We start from the raw sequence: 22,955 nt of genomic DNA on the forward strand, positions 1-22,955 counted from the left end.
CTCAAAACATATTATAGCAACTCAACAAATGTCAGATTTGGATCAAACTTCAAAACTTCTTTCAGAACAAGTCAGAGACCTCTCTCTGAATAGGAGAAAATATTTACAACATATCTAATAAGGAACTAATGCTTAAAATTTCTTTATATTACTTATAAAACTCAACAAAAGTAATAGTAAAAGCAAATAACAAAAGAAAATTATCAAACATGGGCAGAAAAGATGAGTAAATATTTTTCAAAGAAGAAATATTGGAGAGCTAACAGGCACATTAAAATATTTGTTACTAATTATCATGGAAATGCAATTCAAAACTGCAATATGATATCACAGTACACTTGAGAGAATGGCCTACAGCGGGCACATGTGTGTGTGTACACACACAAACACACACACATACACACACACTGCAAAAAAAAATCCAGAAATTAAATGTGTAAAGTCGTGACTATTTGCTCTCCCAGTTTCATACAGCATGATAGAAAATAGTCAAGATCTGTAAACAACCCAGAGGTATGGTGCCACCAGCAGGTCAATCTGTACCTGCGAGGCGAGTGCATCAGCAGCCTGATGGCACCGCCAGACTTTCAGATACCCCAAAATTGCTGCTCTGCCTTTGGCCAGACCCCAAAAGCTTGGGGCAAAGTTTACCAAGAAAGTAAACGGCCAAAAGCTAGGTATGTGGGAGACACACCCACAAAACACCTCTGGCTCAGCTATGTAATTGGAGGCATGGCATCTCTGGTTCCTGATCGAATTGCTTAACCATGATCCCAGAGACTCAGAAATGAATCTCAGAACCCAAAGGCTTTTGCAAGAAATGCGTCCTGTTCCTGCAGTAGGTTACTGGCGCTGGACCACTCCAGGTGGGAATAGGTTTCATGCCTTGTCCTGTTCCTTTGGTGGCCCGGTGACTGCCATCCTCCAGAGGTCACTGGACAATCCGGTTTGGGCCTGCAGTGACAAGAAACATGAGCCCTCACCAGATGGGGGTAGAACTGGCCCTTTTCTCCCCATCCCAACGAGACCCCGAGTCACCTCCTACAAACAGCCTCTCTGGCTCCTGATCAAGCTGATTAACAGCCATGATCCCAGAGACTCAGAAACAAATCTTAAAACCCAACAGCTTTTGGTAGAAATGCATCTGGACCGTATACAAGGTGGCCGCCGCCTCAGAGTTTATTGGAAAGCCAGGTATGAGCCGGCAGTGATGGGGCAACTGTAGTCTCATGGGAAGGAGGGCAGTACCGGCTCATTCTTCACGCTCTACTAAGGTCATGATTTGCCCCCATGAGCGGCTCTCCAGCACGGCCATAGCTCCAGAGGCAAAAGGACTTAATCCAGAGTCCGGCAGCTTGTGGCAGAAAAGTGAATGGACCATGTGTTAAACTACAGTTGCCATGCCTCCCCATGGTGTTGCTCCCTTCCACCTTTCCCCACCCCCAGCAGCATGGTGACCACTGCCTCAGAGCTTATTGGAAAGCCAGGTAGTAGCCGGCGGTGACTGGGTAACTGCAGTCTCATGGGAAAGGGGGCGGTACCAGCTCGTCCTTCACGCCTTACTGAGGTCACAAGTTGCCCCCATGAGCGGCCCTCTGGTAAAGCCATAACACCAGACACACAGAAACCAATCTTGTAATTATCTGGCTCTTGGCAGAAATCCAAAATCACGTGGCCACAATAGCGGCTGTGTGACATTATATGATTCTCATAACCATCTATAGAAAACAAAGTATTTCACAATGCCTTTCAGCAATTCTGATTTTGGGGGGGAAAATTCTAAACAATAATGGTGCATCTTTTGTTGAAATAATGAATGTAATCAATGTAGAGAAGAATTAAGTAGAAATTATCTGCTTCACAGGCACTGGGAAGGGTGGGAGGGGGTATATATTGGGGTTCTTGGTGGTGAAAAATGAGTACTGGTGAAGGGAAAGGCGTTCGATCATTGTATGTCTGATACTTAAACCTCTGAAAGCTTTGTAACTTTTCCCACAGTGATTCAATAAATAAATATAAGAAGAAAAATAAATAAAATTATGAAGAAAAAAATGTAAAGTAGAGTTCATGCCCAATTCAATCAGCTAATCAGTGGCTGAATAAATAGCAGTACTCCTACATAAAAAATTTTTTTAAAAATCTGTAAACAACCCAAGTGCTCAATAATAAAAGAGAGGATCAAGAAGATGTATTATATAAACACAAAGAAATACTACTTAGATGTATGAAAGACACAATTGTGCCATGTGTAATAATCTGTATAGGTTTGCAGGACATTATGTAAACCAAAATAAATCAGAAACAGAAAGACAATGCTATATAATCTCACTCATCTGTGCTACATGATGAAACAAAGAAGAGAATAGATAATACTCAGTGAAAATATTTAGTCTCTGATGACAAAACCGTGTTTACAAACTGGGGAAGGGTCAAATAACCTAAGGAATTGTGGAGGAAGGACATGGCTACTTAAAGCATAAAAACACTTATGCTCTTGCAAACCTTTTTTCATAGAAAAAGGTCTGTATTTCCCAATGCTCTATCTCTCATCAATGGTTAAAAACAAACAAGCAAACAAGACTTAATAGTTTTAGTAGCTATCTGTTGAGATTGTTTAGAACACGTAGGGTATTGGGGTTAGAACTTCTTATCCTATAGCCTCTGTTAACCATTGCACATGACACTAGGAAGTTTGAAGATCTTATTTTGAAGTAACTCCTTGATATTTTAGGGGGAGGTGAAGAGCATTCCAAGCAGTGCTCAAGAGCTCAGCCTTCAGTTTTAGGGGTCAAGATGCTGTGTGTTGCTCAACTGCTATAGAACTTGGGTCCTCTCAGGCTGGATTTAGTGTTTCATTTCTAGGCCTGTGGAGTTGGGGATTGACTGGGTCGACCTGGCGTGCTCAGGTGCTCTCAGAGCTGCACTCAGAAGGCACCTAATGATTCTCAGTGGATCATGTGGTGCCAGGAAGCAAACCCAGGTCTGGCTCACGGTTAGCATGCACTCAAATTGCTATAAGGTAAAGGTAAAGGCCCTCCCGTTGATCGTCGATTTGCTCGAGCGGGCCCAGTAACGTCTCCATTGGAGACTTTGATGTTACTGTGTCTGGCATATCGAATACTCTCGGTAGCTTGCCGGGCTCTACCCTAAAATCCTTCACTTGGGTGTTGGGGTCTTCTCCTGGCCTCTGTTCAGCATGATCCCTCGTCCAGCAAGGGGCCACCACTCAGAGTCCTGAGGACAGAGCTGAGCTTCCCTCCAGCTAAGGGGAGGGGGTCAAGGAAAAGAGCAAACTTTGCCACTGCCTCCTCCAAGGAAAGATAAATAATGCACTTGCACATGCACATTTACTGTGAGTACTGTAAAACAGATGCACTTTATTGAGAGACATCAAGCATTTATATAGGATGAGGAGGGTGGTGGGAAAGTGCAACGGGTCATGAACACAGGGAGATCAGAACAAACAAGTTTTCTATAGATAGGGTCACACCTTCACCACACATTTGCCATAAACATCCTGTCCCCGGATAACATTGAACTGTGATATGTATTGCAACGGGCTTCCCTACAAAGCAGACCAAAAGGGGCTTGTCTCCCAACACATGGGGAATGTCTATAACTCATATTATAGATTGGTTAACTTGTTTCACTATTTTCTTCAAATTTGCAAATAATTTCTTGGTTATCTATGATCTCATTCAAGATGATTCAGTGAAATTACAGTCCATTTCACAAGTTTAGCAAGTGCTAGTCCATTCATTAGATAAAATTCATGAGTTAGCAATTTTTCCCATTTATCTATACATTTTATATTTGAGTTTTTTACACATATGTTATTTAAGAAATGCAATGTACTGAAAATCTCATTTCAGTTAAGCTTGTCAGTGAAAAATAATTAGCTTCTGGCAATTACCAATATCACTTCTCATCTGACTGTTAATGAACCTATACACGCTTTAATTAGATTGTTTCCTATTTCATTCTACACACACACGTACACAAATGTTATTCTTTTATCTGACTTGCTCCACATTCTTAATGAAAAAAAATCCCTTTCATCTTCTTTTTATCTAAAATCTGAATTTGTATCAAACTTAAGCTCAAACAAATGGTACCAGGGCTACTGGCAAGTAAAGGAAGACTGGCACAATGGTGTGCAGCAATAAGGAAACATAAAATACTCAAAAGCATGTCAAGCAGGTGGTGCCACCTGTACCCATTCTAATTCCTATCCTGACAGTCTGCCACCCACTTGTTAAAAGGGTTGAGAACTTGATACTGCTTCAGTCTTGATGGGGAAAGGGGCTTGTGGCTCTTGCTCAAGTATTGAGTAAGATATGGAGGAGAGGATTATTACTATTAGTGCCAGTGGATAATTTTCTTTCTGTGAAACAACTGTGGGGATCCCCTCAACAAATCTAGCTTTGATATTGGCAAGCTATCAAATTCAAGAATGGACACCTGTGAGTCGGGAATTCCCAGCTGTACTGACTTCCCTGATACTCCAGCTGGCTAGCATTTCCTTTTAAAGAGTATAGGAAAGAGTCTGGATGAGAGGGAGGTCATCCATGACAGAAGCTGAGTTGGCTCTGAAGTCAAGAAATACATAAGGAGACCATTTTAAGGGGTGTCATCTTTGGGAAACTAGTTGAAGGAAAATGGAACCAAATGACCACATATCCAAATAGACACCACTGTTTATTTCTCTTGATGCCTTTTGGTGGAACTGCTATGTGATGAACAATGGAAGGAAATGATGTGAACCATGTTTATGAATAAACAGATTACTCAAAGAATAAAGCCCTGTGGGGTGTCTTTAAGTTTCTTATTTTTCAATACAAACACCAGAATCAGAACCAGACAGTATATTCACAGTTCTCTTTTGCAGAATGTGTTGCTATAAGGATGTTGTTTTGTCTGTCTTGTGCTGGAGAATAAAATAGATCACAATCTTTCCTGGCTCTGTGTTTGAGCCTAGATGAATAACTTTAAAATGAGTCACAGAGGTTTCCTCACCATTTAATGATTCTATGTATCACTATAGAGGAATTGGGTTATAAGAATTTTAATGGTAAATCCCCAATTATGGAAAAACTCTTATCTTCTCTGGTAGCAAATTCAGGCAAGTTTCCTTTTCTTTAAAGGGAGTTTCCTTTAAAATTCCCTTTAAAGAAAAGTAAAACCATATTATCTTGATAGGGCTGACTACAAATATTCTTCAGAAAGCATTAATTTCTTTCATATAATTACCAGGACAGGCCATGTCTTCACATAACTATATGACTTCTGGTCATTGATTTTATTTGGCTAGTAATAGAGGGAAAGAGCTGTAAAGTGAAAATATTTTAGACACTAACTTAGACTATCCTTTTTATAATCATCAAAAAATTTACCGACAAGAGTATTTACATCATATCCTCTACCTACCTAGGTGTTGTGTCTGATATCCATTATGGTTTGTTTATATGACCATAATTACCTAACGTTAATAGCTAATTCATTGAATTATCTCATCTTCTGTACTAGGCACAAGGAGCAGGAAAAAGATGTCTCTTGGAAAAAACTAAAGTAGCTAGCATTACAACAGCAATTATTGAGAGCTAACATGCGTTAGCCAGGTTGGAAATACTTAAAATTGTCTTTTATAAGGTAATGTGTCCTTTCGCTATTAAGTCATTTTGTTATTACATGTGTTCCAATCTTAGGGGAAGGAAGAGCCTGACAGCCTTGGTGGTGTGAGGTCCAAAGTAGGATCCTGTTACTAAATTCCTTTTAGAAGCCTAGAATTTCTTCAAGAAAATGAACATCTTATGCTGCTGTATCTTAATGGATCAAAGGGGGCCTGTAATTTGTGTAAAACATCTATGTACATGACAGTGTATCAGAGTTACACAGAAAAAAATCTTTCTAGCAGGAAAATGCAGGAACCAAAATCCTAAGAAAAATAATAATGAAAATGTCATATTCTTTTTCTAGGTGACACATTTCGACTGTCTGGTGTGAAACAGCATTCAACACCATACTGAAATTTCATGCCAAGCAGAGTAACTAATATCAGCATAGTGGTGACAGGTGCAAACTGTATGGCCTTTTCCTGCAGGTTCACAAGGAAATGGCACCTAATAATGGTGCCTAGGTTCACACTGATTCAGAGGATATGCTTTCTTATATCTATAAATCACTAATTTTCTAATTATTTAGAATAATGTTTATTTTCTATAAATTATGGTATAAATATTTAGTTCTCTAACCTTGCTTTTCTTTTTTTTAAAAAAATGAGTTATTTTTTACTGTTATAAAAATCAAACTTATTTAGAGTGTAGTTTTTAATGTGTACCACTATAATTAATATATACTTAGCATTCCCACCCAAAAATATAACTACCTAAACCAAATATTTATTTAGCTTCATGCATACTAAAGATCAGGTGTGAGCATACAATTTGTCCTAGATGAATAGATCAATTGAGTACATTATTTTAATGATAACTTGTAGGATGTTTGAAAATGGCAAGTATGTTATTATTTTCCCCATATCATCCTTGTTATAATAATGATTTATTTATATAATTAAAAGAGATCAAAAGTGTAGGATAAAGTCAATGTTTTGGCCAGGTATAATTTTATTTACTATCGCAAACCATTATTTCTTATAATGGTTTGATAGTAAATAATAAACTATATTTCTCAAACGTTATGGTTTGAGATCATTGTCACTGTGACTGTCACTGTCCTCCCGTTGTTAATCGATTTGTTCGAGTGGGCCAAGTAGAGTCTCCATTCCACAGAAACTTTTGTTACTGTGTTTTGGCATATTGAATACTTCACGGGTAGCTTGCCAGGCTTTGCCATGTGGGCGAGATACTCTCGGTAGCTTGCTGGGTTCTCTTTGAGGGGTGAAGGAATCAAACCCAGCTCGGCCGGGCTGGCTGCGCACAAGACAAACACCCTACCAGTAAGTAGTAAACCATTATTTCTTCATAATGAGTCATTTGTATATTTATAATTTCAAGATAAATATTTAAAAATTCCCTTTATTTTGTAGGCATGTGGAAAGCATCCTTCTGCCATCCAGTACAAAACAACAGTCTTATGTCACAGGAACTTACATATTGTTATTAGTGAGTGCACACTTTATCATTGTTTTAATCTATGGGGTTGCAGAGACCGTATGGAAGGCTTTAGGGAGAAAGGGGAATGACTGATTTGCCATGAATTCTGTCTCCTTATCTTACCTAAATTATTATCCTACTGGAATCTCACTCTTCATTTTACCTCTCAAAAACGCATCTTCAAGATTTACTTCTCTCTGTTCTTTACTCAAACTCCACTAATAGAAATTTCGCTAAGTTATTCTAATGTGCACTCTTGGTCGAGAGATATATGATTCAGCAATTAAACATATTGTGAAAATACTTTATACTTCCTGTGGTTCACAGGAAGGTATATACTTTTAAATCACTGATAAGCAAATAATTTCAAATAATACAATGTCTGAACTCTATCCAAGATCAATTAATTAAGAATCTATAGGGTTTATACTCTGGCATTTAAATTATTACAAATGTCCTAATGTTATTCTAAATTAAAGAGAACTGAAAATCATTTCTAGGAAACACAATGGCACATAAAAGTCCAAAAGTTCAACAGTGATTTGTTAATCCAGTAAAAAGGCAGAGAAAGAGGGGAAAGAGATTTTGCTTGAATATAATATAAATTGGAAGTCATTCCACATGGCAACTGGACAATACAAAAAAATTCAAAACCAGAAATTAGTTTCAAATTTGTATTTAAAGAATTAGCTGCAAGACCAGCAGTCTACGGATCAAGTTGACATTGTAATTGGTCTTCAAATTTTAAGTAAAATTTCTGAAAATTTTGCACAGATAATACAATTTTCTTAAAAACTATCTAGTCTGGGTATTGTAGAGTATAGTACATGAACTAAAACAGTTTATAAATAGTTTTTCTGACTGGTTAGAGAGCTTATATTTTTAAAAAGTTGAGGTAATGGTATGTCTTAAGGATTTTATTTATCGATTTTGATAAATAATTTCATGAGGAAAGATTCTATCCTTGTGACTATTAACAAATAGAAGTTAGCTATTTCACAAGATTTCTGTGCAAGCACAAAAAAGCACAGTAAATTAGAGCTTAAAATTGCATTAAGAGACTTACAAATATTTCCTTCTTAAAAAGGAAAATAATACCAATTTCCTTAGCAATACAATTCATAAATATGTTGATGCATAAAATTATAAAGTTAAATATGGCTAATGAGGAGAGGAGGATATTGCTTAGGGGTCAGGGCATGAGCTGTCTAGAATTCCATTCCTGAACTACATGCTGCTCAGAGTACCACCTGGGTAGCCCTAGAGGTCTCCTGTACAACTGGCCCATAGTAGAACTGGTACAACAACTGGCCTGAGCATTGGATTGTTGAAGATCTGGACAAGTATTTTTGCAGTGAATCTTAGGTTCCTGAGCACTGCTTGGGAACCCCCATAACAAAAACAAATAAATATAATTTTCCTTATATAATCTACATTATCTATAAACACATATCATATACACTGTCATCAATAGTTTGAATAAAGCTCATCAAAGCATAAATTCAGTTCCTGTTATATCACTGCCTACCAATAAATGAAGAAAATGAGGCATAAAGAAGTTGAGACTTCAGAGTCCTAATTTGCATAATAAACACAAAACTTGTACTTTTATAGCATCCCTGCTTGATTTAGTTGCTAATTTATTTGGGGGGGGGGAAGAATTCTATCTTAACACTCTGCACTGTGATCCACATAATTTATAATTGGTGTTGCACTGTAGCACAGTCATCCCACTGTTCATCGATTTGCTTGGGCAGGCACCAGTAATGTCTCCATTGTGAGATTTGTTGTTACTGTTTTTGGCATATCGAATACCCCTGGGGTAGCTTGCATGGGACCATTTATCAGTAAATGTCAGTTGAATTCACTTACAATAATATCATTTGGATGTAGATTCTTCTTGTAGTTTTTGTTCTTATTCGTATTTGGGGGGTTGTGTGTGTGATACCAGGGATTGAAACCTTGTGAGGTTTCATGCATGCAAGGCACACCTATGCTTCTGAGCACCATTCCTGGCTGAATTTAGATACTTAAAATTTCAGTAGACTTACTTTTCCTAATAAGATTAGGGCTTGTACCATTGTATAAGAAACACCATGGTGTATTGTTATTAATTCATATTCTATCTTAAAGTCTTACTGCTTATACAAATCAACCACTATTTCCACAGATTTCAGCATTATAGAGAGCTTTAACCTAACGATATCTACCTACTGATAATTATCTATCTACGTGTAAATAAAATATAAAATTTCAACGTTTATTTCATAAGTTGTTATTTTTCCTAAGAATATGTCATTATAACTTTGAAAAAACAATGCTTTTGAAAGCTCTATATAATTATTTTTAGTTAGCTGTGGTTGGTGGTCTCATACTGTTAGGGTAAGCCACAGGGATTGATCCCACAATGTAGTCTACCACCAAATTCATACCCACAGCTATTTTCAACTTCACCTTTATATATAAGTATATAATGGGTTTCCATTTATTGGTTTCAGTGATTTTCTATTTTGTTATTCAAACTAAAATTTATCTTTAAGTTATTCCATTTCTTACTTCCAAATTCTATTAAAACATTTTGTTTGATTTCATAGCATAATGACTCTCTGAAATGTTGGAATCTTTCACATGTAAAAAAATGCAAATAACATTTAAGACCAAGCACAGTATTTTATTTTATTACTTTATTTTTAAATTATTTATTGAATCACCATGAGAATAGTTACAAGATTTCAGGTTTAAGTCTCAGTCATACAAAGATCAAACACCCATCCCTTCACCAGTGCACATTTTCCACCACCAAGAACCCCAATATACCCTCACCCCACCCCTCTGGCTGCACAATTTTGGATTTCTAATATTTTACTAATTAAGTCTGGAGGGATTTCTGCCCAAAGCCTCTGTGTTCTGAGATTGGTTTTTGTGCCTCTGAGATGATGGCCTTTCAGGAGCTGGAGGAGTCATCCATGGGCGGCAACTTGGGATTTCATCAGGGTTGGGGAGAAGAGCCGGTTCCACCCTCCCCCCCAACCCACCAAGCACAGTATTTTAATAATACATAATAGTCTTGTAAATGTAACTTACTCTGAGGAGACACTATGCTGGCTATCTTAAATTTGTTTTTTTTATTAACATTTCAGTCACAGGAATCTAATAATAAGGTCCCCAAGTAAAGATACTATTTGGGTATGGTAGGAGGAGGGACTAAATCCAAAAGTTAAAATTAACTGTTTCATGCCCTTTCTCTTGGTCTAATTTGAAGCTGGATGATGATCTTTACAAGTATGAAGACTTCACCTATGGATATGTTTTTATTTTCTTACCTAGTCATCCCTCATCTGTGAAAATGCAAAACCTTCATATATATCTGAGGGTTGCATCTTGATATTTAATATTTCTGTTACAAATGCCTCCTCCCCACCCTACTCCCCTTTTCAGTTTCAAAGGAAGAAGATAAAAGGTTCCTTCTACTCAATGCTGCAGATTTTTGAGTGTCCTGTGGCAGGGTTGTTTGGGCACAAAACAGGAATGTTTAACAAGATGGATTTTAAGCAGTTTGCCAAACATTACACAGTAGTACTCAGATTCTCAGGATGCATAATGTGTTCTTACTTATGAGTATCTGAGGTTTTAGATAGTAGTCACCAGTTTGTACCTTTTGTATGTTTGTACTCTATTACTTTGGACTTAGTTCAATCTTAATTTTTTATGGTAGAGAATATTTCTTTGTAATAAATTATATCATTAACTTTTCCTGAATCATTTTTATTAAGTTTAGCTCAGTGTCCTAGTTATAAATAAAAGATAAGCTTTCTTTATGTAGGAAAATCCATAAAATTATATACAGAAGAAAATTCAAAATATTCATGAAGGGAAGAAATAGCATTTGTAAAGTGGTTCACCCATCTTTGTACAAATATGAATGCACATCATATGTACATTGAGCACTTTATAAAATGTTTGCATGCACAAATGAACATATTAAAGAGTTAATGAACTGAACTCTGTCCTAGATTTACCTGAATTTTCACTTCTCCAGTACTAAATAACCACCAAGAAACAAATTGATAATTTATATATTTTCTCATAAAATAAAGTTTTGGTTTTTTTTTAGAAAATGGATCTTGTTTAAATCTGATAAATAATTGAAAGGCAAAGGCTTTCTTTCACTCATAGTTCCAGATGATGGTTTTGACATCTACAGCTCTCCTGGGATGGAATTTAATGCTGGCCCATAGGGTTACATGAGTGCTGAAGTTTCAACCAATGCTGGTTAGTTCCAGACATAGCCTACAGTTCATAGTTAATAGGTCCTATTATTCACAAATATGTCTGATTAGCCAAATATACTACAAATGCTTTTACTGGGAGTAACTATCTCTTTACAACAAATATGCATAATAGTATAGTATATGGAATAGTTAATAAAATGTTTTTCTAATTATGTAAATAAAGCAAAGCTTTTCATGATTTAAATTTTTATCTTCTATAAAACACTTACCATTAGTAGGATTTTGGCCCTCCGGAAAATTAAACAAGCATTTTGCTATCAAAAATAATTTTCCCTCAAGTTCTATTTTCTACTTATTTATTTATATCCTCGATTATTATTCTTGATAAAAAATGCATAAGACCTGGAGGAGATTTATATTAACGTGTTTTCCAAAACATAACTTAGGGAATTTTTAATTATCTATAAAATAAAGCTTTCATATCTAATTAAATCATTAAAAAGATACATGCTAAGAATTTCAAATTAAAGAAAAACCTGAATAGGCCTTAAAGAATGGTGGTAAATGTGCTTCTATTTAAGGATGCTAATCTTGCGTACATGTCTAAATAAACATAAGTAAGGTGTTTTCTAAGTTTTTATAATGGATTTCACTTTAGTTTCTGGTTGAAAAACAAATGGAAATATCCTAAGCTTTCAGGAAGTAAAAAAAAGAGTTTAAGCTCATAAAAAAAAAGTCTTTGTGGTCCTGCTTAATGTTCATGTCATCAGTCAAATTAGATGTGACAAGACCAGTAAGTCTGGAGATTTTCACCACAGAGTGTGATTGCCTTGAAGTATTTTGTCTCCTTAGAATCTCTTTGGCTCCATTTCCCAAGGAAGTTGACTCCATGTTAATCCTGTTGACTCTTTCACAGTGGTTTTAAATGGTCTGCATCCAGCCCTAGGGAAGAGAATGCTTCTCTGAAGCCTACTAGCCTGTTTAGCCACCAGGATATCACCCTTTTCCTAGGAAAGAATGCTAATTACTACAAGGATTGCCTACATCTTAACACAGCAGCAAGAGTTGAAAGAGTTGATTACTTATTTGGGGATAATATGTGGGGTTAAAGAGTATGCCCTCTCAAAGATTCTTAAACTGACAATTACCACATTCAAAGAAGAAATGCTTAGAATGGTGATGAAGCAAGGCAACACATTTTCATCACCCATAACACAATCACATTTTATATGCAAATGGTACTTGGTTGACCTTATAGGATGTGGAATCTTTGCTACAATACAAAAGACACTCAGAATTCAATAGAGTAACTGTTTGAAATTATTTGAAAATAGTTTACTTAATTTGATTGCTTTATTACTTTATAGGTACCATTTACTAACTTGCTATTGAATTACAGAGACCAAGATATTAAACTTTATTTTGATTTTTGGTCAATGATGAAAATGATACATGCTTTTATGCATTCTTTTTATTTTAAGGTATGTGATTTATTTAAACAGCAAAATATGTTTAAATTCTTCAAAGTAAGAGTTTTCAAGTAAATGAATATTTTAATAGATAATTTTATGATTAATTACAACTAAAATAAATAAACTTTATTAACTACCTAGAGCAGAATTTTAGAGGGTTAATTTAAAAAACAATTAATAAGTAAAATATAGCTTCAAGGTAGAAAATAATACTCAGAAAATTATATCAGACACATAGCTAAGATTTTAATAATTTTTAAATTTATATAACATTTATAATACAAATATTTGATTTTACTATTTATAGTTCTAGCATGAAACTGGAAAAATTCTTAAATAAGATAAATCCGTAACTATGTAAAACACTCATACAGAGAAATTCTGATCTTTGACATTACTAGCAAGATGATCCTGTTTCATCATTGAATGTTATTCTTTCTAATATGATAAAAAAATGGAAAGAGTCTCATGGGATATCTTCATAGAACACTTTTAAGTAAATAGTAACAATAGCAACTTAGACTAAACTATTTGTTGGAGAAGGTAAAAACTGATATTCCTTCCCAGGAGCTAGTTTTAAGCAAGGGAGTAATTTGAGATACTGTTGGTACATTCCAGAACTCCCCTTGGTCTTAATTAGAACAATTGAAAGAAACTGTTAATTTTGATCAGCTGGTGAAAAGCCCTGCTGTTGCAGTCAGTCATTTCTATGGAGTTCAACTTTCAAGTTCATAAGCAAAGGGGTTAGATTAAAGGATTTTTTCTCCCAGTAAATCATTAGCACAAATGCATCATTTCAAAATTAATACTTTAAGATTGAGCTGTATTTTAAGGTTATAGAGTTGCTACTTGAAAATGTGACATGTGATGTATGAGTAATTCATTTCACAGTAGGTTGTATATTTTTAGTTTCCATATTTAGAACTAAATAGGATATTTTAATTTGTGAAAATCCATCTTGGGGAACATAATGCTGATATTCTCCATATTCACATGACTATTAGAAATAGTTTGGAGGAAGAAAAGCAACGTACAGAGAATACACAATTTTGTTAGAAGGGGCTACTGTGAAGGAAAAAGTAACTTAACCACGTTTTCTGTGTAATATAGAGATAAAATTTGGGATGGAGCGATTTTGCCTATAGCAAAAATGGCACACCCTGAAATTTCTCATGACTCACAGAAAATATAAAGGATGTGAATATGGTTTTATGATGAACAAAATCAGTTGCAGACATTGTTCTTTATTTTCTTTTAGTTTCTAAATAGACTATTTAGATTATTATTGTCTGATATGCCAGGTGCTATGTTTGGACATAGGAGCATAATTCTGATATTCTTATGTATATATTTAAATTTGTCACATTTTTCTTTAATACTTAAGATGTGCTTATTATTTTAATGCAGCAATCCAAATATATTTCCACATCAAACAGATGAGTTGAGTAAAACACAAAATTTGGAGAATATCAATTTAAATAATGACCAAGTCAAACTATATGTGATTCAAATAATAGCCATGAATATTTGACTTCAGTTTAAATATCTTAATAATTTGGTATTTTATATAAGAGTAAGTGATTTTTTAAATTAACTATCAGCATTAATTAAACACAAGTGTCTATTCACACATATCTGGTGTCTCACTGGAAATTTAGTTGCATAGCTCATTTCACCTTAAACATCATTTTCTACTCAGATATTTTAAGGGGCTACAGGAAGAGCTTCACTTATCTTGTTTCAAAAACTGTACTAGGACAGTTTTTAAACTCCCATTTGTATCTCCATAAGTATCCATTAATGATAATAAGGAGGGTCAACATATAAAAGCAACTACAGCTACATGAATATACTAAATGAAAAATTTATAACCGAGAGAAACAAAAATACCAGAAAAAAAGTGTGGAAAAGTGCTCAACACTGATTGACTGATTTCTCCTCATAGTGGTCCCAAGGATTGTATTGGTCTCATAATTTACCTCAATAAATATATATTCTTTAGGTTGTCAGTGAGAGTGATGCTGGGAAGAATAGACTATGTTCTCATCCTTCAGCTAGAGACTTAACAGAACATAAACTTTTGTGTAATAAACTATTAAAAACTTATTGTAATGGTTAATTGTGTTTCTTAATGCCCACATGGAAGAGTGGCCATTAAGGTATAGATAGATGACTTTGTACTGTCTAACGTTTAAAAGAGGTAGTTCTTGAGTCATTGCAAGGGGATCATCTGCAAAACTTGTTCAATAATGCTGGAGTCTAAACCTCATCCTCAAATTATGAGATTTCTACTCAAGCCAAAATGCAACCCAGGAAATTGGATGCACTGTCAAATTTAAAAGCAAAAGCAATAGAAGGTAATAAGGAACAAGGGGGTTGTATGTAAAATAGCAACTTCATGAAAAAGAATTTAACTGTTCAGCTAGTAGTCTTTTGAAACATGACGGAAAATATATTTATTTTGCACTTTTGACCTGATTCAATATGCCAAACACAGTATCAACAAGTCTCACTGTGGAGACATTACTGTGCCCGCTCGAGCAAATCGATGAACAATGGGAGGACCCTGACCATGACTGACCTGATTTAACCATTTACCATCTTTGTTTAAAGTGCACTTATGGATAGATCTCACCCCTGAGTTTAACAATTGTGTACTAAATTTGTCCAGCCCAAATAGCCATCTTGGATTAACTGAGCAAATAATTGTAATGGAAAAGTAAGACTTCTTGATTGCATCCTTTTGCTATACCTATGAGAAGTAGTGGAATCATTTAATAATCTTAAACTGGGGCTTTTTGGTGAGGAGCAGTGGTACAACAACTATTAGCATACAACAGAACTAAAAGTTATAAACAGAATAAAAATATGAACTAATGAAGGGATAGAGATGAAAAACAAAATGTGCCTATTGTTGTGCCAGTTGATGCTGATATAACTACCAAGCAGAACAGATTCTTAAGTTATTTAATGAATTCAATAATATTATACCATTAAAAGACTACTAGAGACACATATTTCAGTGTTCCAAAACTCTGTCCAGTGCAGATCTAGGAAATATGTGTGTGTGTGTGTGTGTGTGTGTGTGTGTGTGAGAGAGAGAGAGACAGACAGACAGACAGACAGACAAACAGACAGACAACAGACAGAGAGTTGAAAGGAATTTTTTCCAAGCTAAAGAAAACTCAAGATACCTGAAGTTACCTTTCCTAGAGAATAGAGACTTTCTCTAATTCAGATAGAATTAAGTACAGTGGCAGGTGTGATAATACAGTGAGTGGGTAAGAGTTTGCCTTGCATGCAGCAGACCTGGGTTCAATCCCTGGCAACCCATTCAGTCCACTGAGTACTGCCAGTAGTAATTCCTGAGTGCAGAGACAGGAGTCATCCCTGATTTTTAATTTTGGGTCCAATCCCAGCTGTGTTCAGGGCTTACACCTGACTCTGCTCAGGGATCACTCTTGGCAGGGCTCAGGAAACTATATAATGCGCTGCCAAGGATCAAATCCAAGCTGGTTGTGTGCACGGCAAGCAAATTGTCTGCTGTACTCTCTCCAGCCTGGAAAACTTATTTCTTAATATTTTTATTTGCATGCTAAACTGTTACCAGACTGAACTATACGATAATCCATATTCCTCTATCACTTTTGTATTTGTATGTAGTTTTGTTTATAGATGCTCTAGAGTACTCAAAAATCCTTATTTGAATATTACTCTGTGAACAGTAATTAGATTATTTGTATATTCACAATAGTCTAATTACTATTGTGATCTAGCATTGGACTTCCATTCTTGAAGTTTACCTTATAAAGCATAGATTCTGTTTTCTTTTCTGACCTGTAAAGGAGATTATAATTTACTTTTATCATTATAAAAGAAAATACTTAGGAAAAAGGAAAATCAATGACTTTTATCTACTAAACATCTGAAGATACAATATAAACTAATATCTCAATATTTGAATAAGAAGATATTATTCAGCGATAGCACAGCGGGTAGGGCGTTCGCCTTACACGAGGCCAACATGGCTGACCCGAGTTCGATTCCTCCGCCCCTCTCGGAGAGCCCGGCAAGCTACCGAGAGTATTCGATATGCCAGACACAGTAACAACAAAGTCTCCAATGGAGACTTTGGGCCCGCTCGAGCAAATCGAGCAAATTCAGTCAATACATGCCAACCTGGAGTTTAAAGTGCCAGAAGCATATATCAGAAGAAATGCATAATTTTTTATTTTGACAAATTGTTGAAATCCATTTGTCCACTGGTATGAAAGTAAAAAACAAAGTAAAGTAACAACAACAACAACAACAACAAAACCCTCAGTGTGATAGTCATGGAAGTTCACATCCCTTTTCAGAGGTATCACTGTTATGACATCTCTAGTCCACCTAAGTTCTTATGATAAAAATATGAGAAAAAAATCTCTTACTATTTCAACAGGAGGAAACAGTAATCACAGTAATCACTATAAAATAAGCCAAGACTGTTTCCAAGTTAAGTCAAAGTCGTGTGTGTGTATGTATAAATATATAACTATAAAATTTTATACTTCTTGGAGGAAGGCTATTGCTCTTCCCATTAGAGTTTTGTCACCAAAAGGGGGGAAGGTGAACCAAAAATTTAAAAATATAAAATATTCAAAATAGGTCAATAATTCTAGGAGAGATGTAGGGTTGCTATCATAGGGTCAAGTATTAGGAACAAGGGGAAAAGAAGTAAAAACCACTGAAATAAGCACTAAATGTTATACTTCCAAGACTTATAATGGGTTATGAGATAAAACTGAAAGAGTAAATAACTTGCTCTTCTACAAATTAATATAACACCAACAATTCTTAAACATAAATATAATAGTAGGCAGATTACTGACAGTGTTGTAAGACAGACACTTCAGAGGAAGAGGACACGGTGATTCCAATCATGATGGGAGCCATAAATAAGGGCATTAAGGGAACCTGCAGCCTTTAGCTGGATCTATATCTACAGTAGCTTTTAACATGGTTCAGTTTCTAGTCAGATTATCATCCATCCCCACACTGAATACTTCTTAACCTTATTTCTTACTACATAATACACATATTTAGTTTTCAGCTCTATATTATGACATGTCAGAGGTATGTAAAGCAGGATGAAAGGGTAAGAAAATAATTAGAAATAGAATCAGACAGAAATGTTAAAATTAGACTGGAAATTTAGAATACTTGTGAATAATGTGTTAAGGGCATTTATTTTTTAAGACAATATTTAAGAATGCATGTAGGCAGAGACTCAGGGACTATAGTGAAGAATAAAAGAAATAACAGAGATCAAAACATTGTCACAGAGGAGAAGAGTACGTTTGATAGACTACAGTATACTTTACATAGCTGAGGCGAGAATTTTCAAGTTAAAAAAATAGGACAGTTTTAAATATCCTGAACTTAAAAATAAAAAGAAAAAAACTAAGAGAATAAAAAGATAATAGAGCTGTAGAACAATTTCAGAAGTGCACTTTCCCATTGTCATCATACCTACCCAAAAGGAAATGCTGTCTCTCAGACAGAAGCAAACTAATCTAAGTTAGAAACTTAGATCTATATTTAAAAAATAAAAAAAGAGCATAAATAATAAATAAAGACCAAGGAATAGTGCAGGGATTAAGGCCTGTGTGCTTTCTTAATCAGGTTAAGATCTCGGCCACCACGATTGCCAGAGCACGGCTCAGTGTAGACTAGAGGACCTTGAGCAGCATAGGATATGGCCCTGGTGGGCTTTGGTACTTGAAGGTCTGAGCAGCATGGCATTTGTGGGCCCTTGATTCCCCCTAAAGACTCATTGACCAAGTGTTTTGGGGAGTAATGCCTCTGCCTTCGAGCACTGCTTGGGAAACCCACAAAGGGAGAATAAAATAGAACTCAATAGTTCCAGACATGGCTAGGGAGAGGGTGGAAATACCATATAGGTATTTGCACCTATATGGTATTCCTCCTCTCATTAGTCCAATAATTTAATTAACATCTTAATTAACATCTTAATTCTACTTCTTAATATTAGTTATATTGTATGGATGCAGTAAGATATACATTGAAGCTTGTAGGGTTGCTCTCCTGGGGACATCTCACTATAGATCTCAGTCTACAGTGCTCAGGCCAGATTAATCTTTACTAACGCTAGCAGGGTCTGAATATAGTTACTACTTTTTGGATCATGGCAGAATTTGTCCACGACCATGCTCCTAACTTATAGTTAAGTATTATGGCACTTTAGCGAGGCCCATTTTGATGCCAGGGTAGCTCACCGCATGCCCTGGGTCAATCCAGTCCCTAGTTGGGAGTCTGCTTTTGGGGTACTAGGAAGTAAGGGCAACTGAGGCTTAAGTCTAGAGAACAGATTTCAAGGGAGTCAATATCAGTCGGAGTCAATTAACTCCCAAGTTATAAAAGCATAGCATTAACTGACTTCCTCTGTCCATAAAAAAAGGACATTGCTCTGAATTAACTATGCAAAGGACTTAAGGAGAAGAGAAAAGCTATAATTACAAATTAACAGAGCACAAAGAGAAATTACAAATAAACGCAGAGGAATGGGAGTACTGTGACGGGGATAACCCAATAAACCAAAGCTCCCTGTGGCAAGGCTAAAAGAACAAATCAATCTTATCCTACAAGTAGCTTTGGTGCTTGTGGACTCTGTTGTATCGGGAATCCTGGGATATGCATGGACTCCATTCTGTTGAGCTACCCTGGTCCCCAAAGACATTAACTGACTCAGAAAAAATAAATAAATAAACACCATTCACTTGGTTTAATACTTTGATTAATTCCTTTTTATTTTTTCTTTTTGGGTCACACCCAGCGATGCACAGGGATTACTCCTGGCTCTGCACTCAGGAATTACTCCCGGCGGTGCTCAGGGGACCACATGGAATGCTGGGAATCGAACCCGGGTTTGGCCTCATGCAAGGCAATAGCCCTACCTGCTGTGCTATTGCCCCAGCCCCTGATTAATTCCTTTAAGTAACTCAAAGTTATTCCACAACCAGAGTTTGACAGCTCCTAAAAATGTGCCCATGGGTTATGAAGTTAGAAATGACTCAGATCTTAGAACTTCTTCCAATTTAAATTGTTTACTCAGACATTGTTTGCTCAGGGAGAAAAAAACAAACATTGCTCATATATGTTTGGTTGACTGAAATACAGAGTGAGCTAGAGAAATTATTCAATCTAGGAGAGTATGGCAGGGAATGCCTGCTACTTACCATCCTAATCAATCACTTCTCTAAGCCCTTGGGAAATGAAAATTATCATTTCCTCACAACACACCTTCACATTAAATTCTCAATAACTTTATCATATTATCCCATAGAGTTGATCATGTCATTTGCAAAAGCACCTGGTTTTGCAAAATAGAGGCTGGCTCACATGTCCTTCATTGTTGCCAACCCAGTTTCTCTGATCCCTTTTAATGAGCAACTGTTGCTGGACTGGGTTATTTCCTATAATGTGAAAAAAAAAATCACTCACAATCCTTTACTGATAAGAAGGAAGATGCATTGCTTTTAAGTATTTAAAAAAATGAAAAAATAGATAATAATAGTTTTGTTGCAAATTTAATTTTGTGAAAATAATCACTCTTATATATATTTAATTTTATTAGGCAATAGGATTTTCAACATAGAATTTCATATTTATTTTTTTTATTTGGAGAGCTTTTGTTGAAAATATTTTTAAAGCAGACCTATAATAATGCCATGATAAAAGCAAGGTAAGGACCATTTAAATTTTCTCTATCACTTATCTTTAAGCTGCAGAACCTCACAGAAAAGAATCTTGTATTATAACTAAGTTAATTGAATAATTTTGATGAGTATTTCAAGTCCCCTCAAATGAACTCACTTTGATCACTTGATCACTTGACGTCCGGTACTCATCAATTTGCTCAAGCGGGTGCCAGTAACGTCTCCATTCGTCCCTGTCACGAAACTCTGAGACCTTGGACTTCCAGGCTCAACAGACCTGGGGACAGAGATCCTCTGCCTGCTCTCACCAACCACAGGTGAAGAAGGGATTAAAACCAGGAGCCCCACCCTACCCTGCCCTGTCTGCTTCCACCAACAGCCTGTGACCCAGGGATTGGATTACGCACAGAAGACCCACCCTACCAGTACCAGATAAATACCTCACCAGCAGACCTCCACTATCTCCACTACCCAGCCTCCGTCACACCCCAGGACACTTTTCAGACACATCATAATACACTTAATACCCATCTTCCAGGATTGCTGCACCATATTTGATAGGGTTCAAATATGGTTTGAACCATGGAAACACCTTCAAGGGTGGTTAGAGGCTGCCCCCAAAGCCTCTATCCCTCTCAGAGAGCCTGGCAAGCTACCAAGAGTATCCCACCCTCTCGGCAGAGCCTGGCAAGCTATCCGTGGCATATTCAATATGGCAAAACCAGTAAATACAATGGTATCATTCCCCTGATCCTGAAGGAGCCACCAATACAGCAGCATTGAGAACTCACTTTTTGTTTACTAACACACTGATTTTAGCTAGCACCAGTCATGCTCACTTCTTGATCTAGAATAAAAACCTATCTATATTATAATGAACATTCTATGAATGGTGGTACTAATTATAATTTAATGAATTTTGTCTCAAGGAAAAAAAATTTCATAGAAGTTTAACCCAGTGAGTCATGGGTATTAATATTCTCCTCTGCAATTAAATAGCAAAGAGAAGTCATAAGCAGCATTCAAGTTGAGTTTGTAACATGGATACTCTAAACTGAGTAAATAATATGATACATGGTTTAGTCTCAATGAATAAATAATATGAATCTCCAACCACTGAAAGTGACGTTTGAAGTTCTATCAAAGGTAAATTTATTTAGAACTAACAGAAAATCGAGAAGCTATGTAGACTTATCTTACACATATATTAATAAGTACATTAAAATACTGAAAAAATATAATCTCATAATTAATGTTACTTAACAAAGTTACGGAATATATTTGTAAGACACTTAAATCAGAGATTTTCATTTTACTGATCATGTAAAAGAAATGAGTATAATATTACAAGAAATGAAATGGTTTGTAGTAATATTTTCTTATCTGATTTCCTAAGAGAGCTTTCCATCTTTGCATAGAAAAAAAGATTATTGTCATTTTCCCCAGAAATTTGCATCTCAAAGCTAACTTGTACTTCCAAAATAAAGTGAAGAAATTCAGACTAATTGCTTGTTATTTGTGAAATAGATGTTTTTCCGAAGGTTTACATAGGATTTTGCCTGAAATGTATGTATGCAATGGGAGGAGAGGACAGTGGGAGAAAAAAAGAGATTTTATATGTAAGTACTTCCATTTCCCACTTTCCCCCTTGTAAATGAGGACAGGATGGACAGCTAAAATTACTAATTGGTTTACTGATCAGTTGTACTTTGTTCGATTGATTTGCAATTAATTCTGGTTTGTGGTGCACTGAGAAAGAAGGTTGGCGCCAACCTTTGAGGCAGCTGATATCTAATACCCTGCTCCAGACTGCAGGGCAAGGTATCAATATTCAGTTTGGAGACAGTTCCTAGAGCTTTTCCTGAATTATTCTGCCCCATCGTTCTAGGGATGCTAAACTCAAGCTATTTGTTTCAAGTGATCATAAAACATAAACTTTCAATTTCAAATTTCAAGATGCCTCATTTTGCATTGGTAGGAACAAACGCATCATATAAAAACAATATTTGGGAGTTTATATCTTCTTGATTCCTAATTTGCTCATTTCTTTTCCTTCTTATCTGTAATTCAAACTCTGCGGAGAGGCATTTATACATGTGCCACTAACACAAGAAAAATCTCAAATTAAAAATAAAAATTTGATTTATTTATTCACAGTAAGGAAAATAAAATTAATCAAACTTAAATATTAACTTTTTTTCATTAGTTTCCAATTTAATCTCTATTTTAAGTATCAAGGTCATAGGCTAAAGAATAACTTTATTAAAATTACAATTATTAGTCTCAAGTTGAAATTGTGAAAGGTAAATATTTTAAATATTTTGGTGGTTTTTATGACGCTGTGCTTTTGTGAGCTCTGCTAAATTAGTCTCCATCTAATTCACCTTCTTTTAATTGAGGAAAAACATCAGTTTTACTTGT

The sequence above is a fragment of the Sorex fumeus genome, unplaced genomic scaffold, assembly GCF_029834395.1.
Source record: "Sorex fumeus unplaced genomic scaffold, SorFum_2.1 ptg000015l, whole genome shotgun sequence".
Taxonomy (NCBI): Eukaryota; Metazoa; Chordata; class Mammalia; order Eulipotyphla; family Soricidae; genus Sorex; species Sorex fumeus.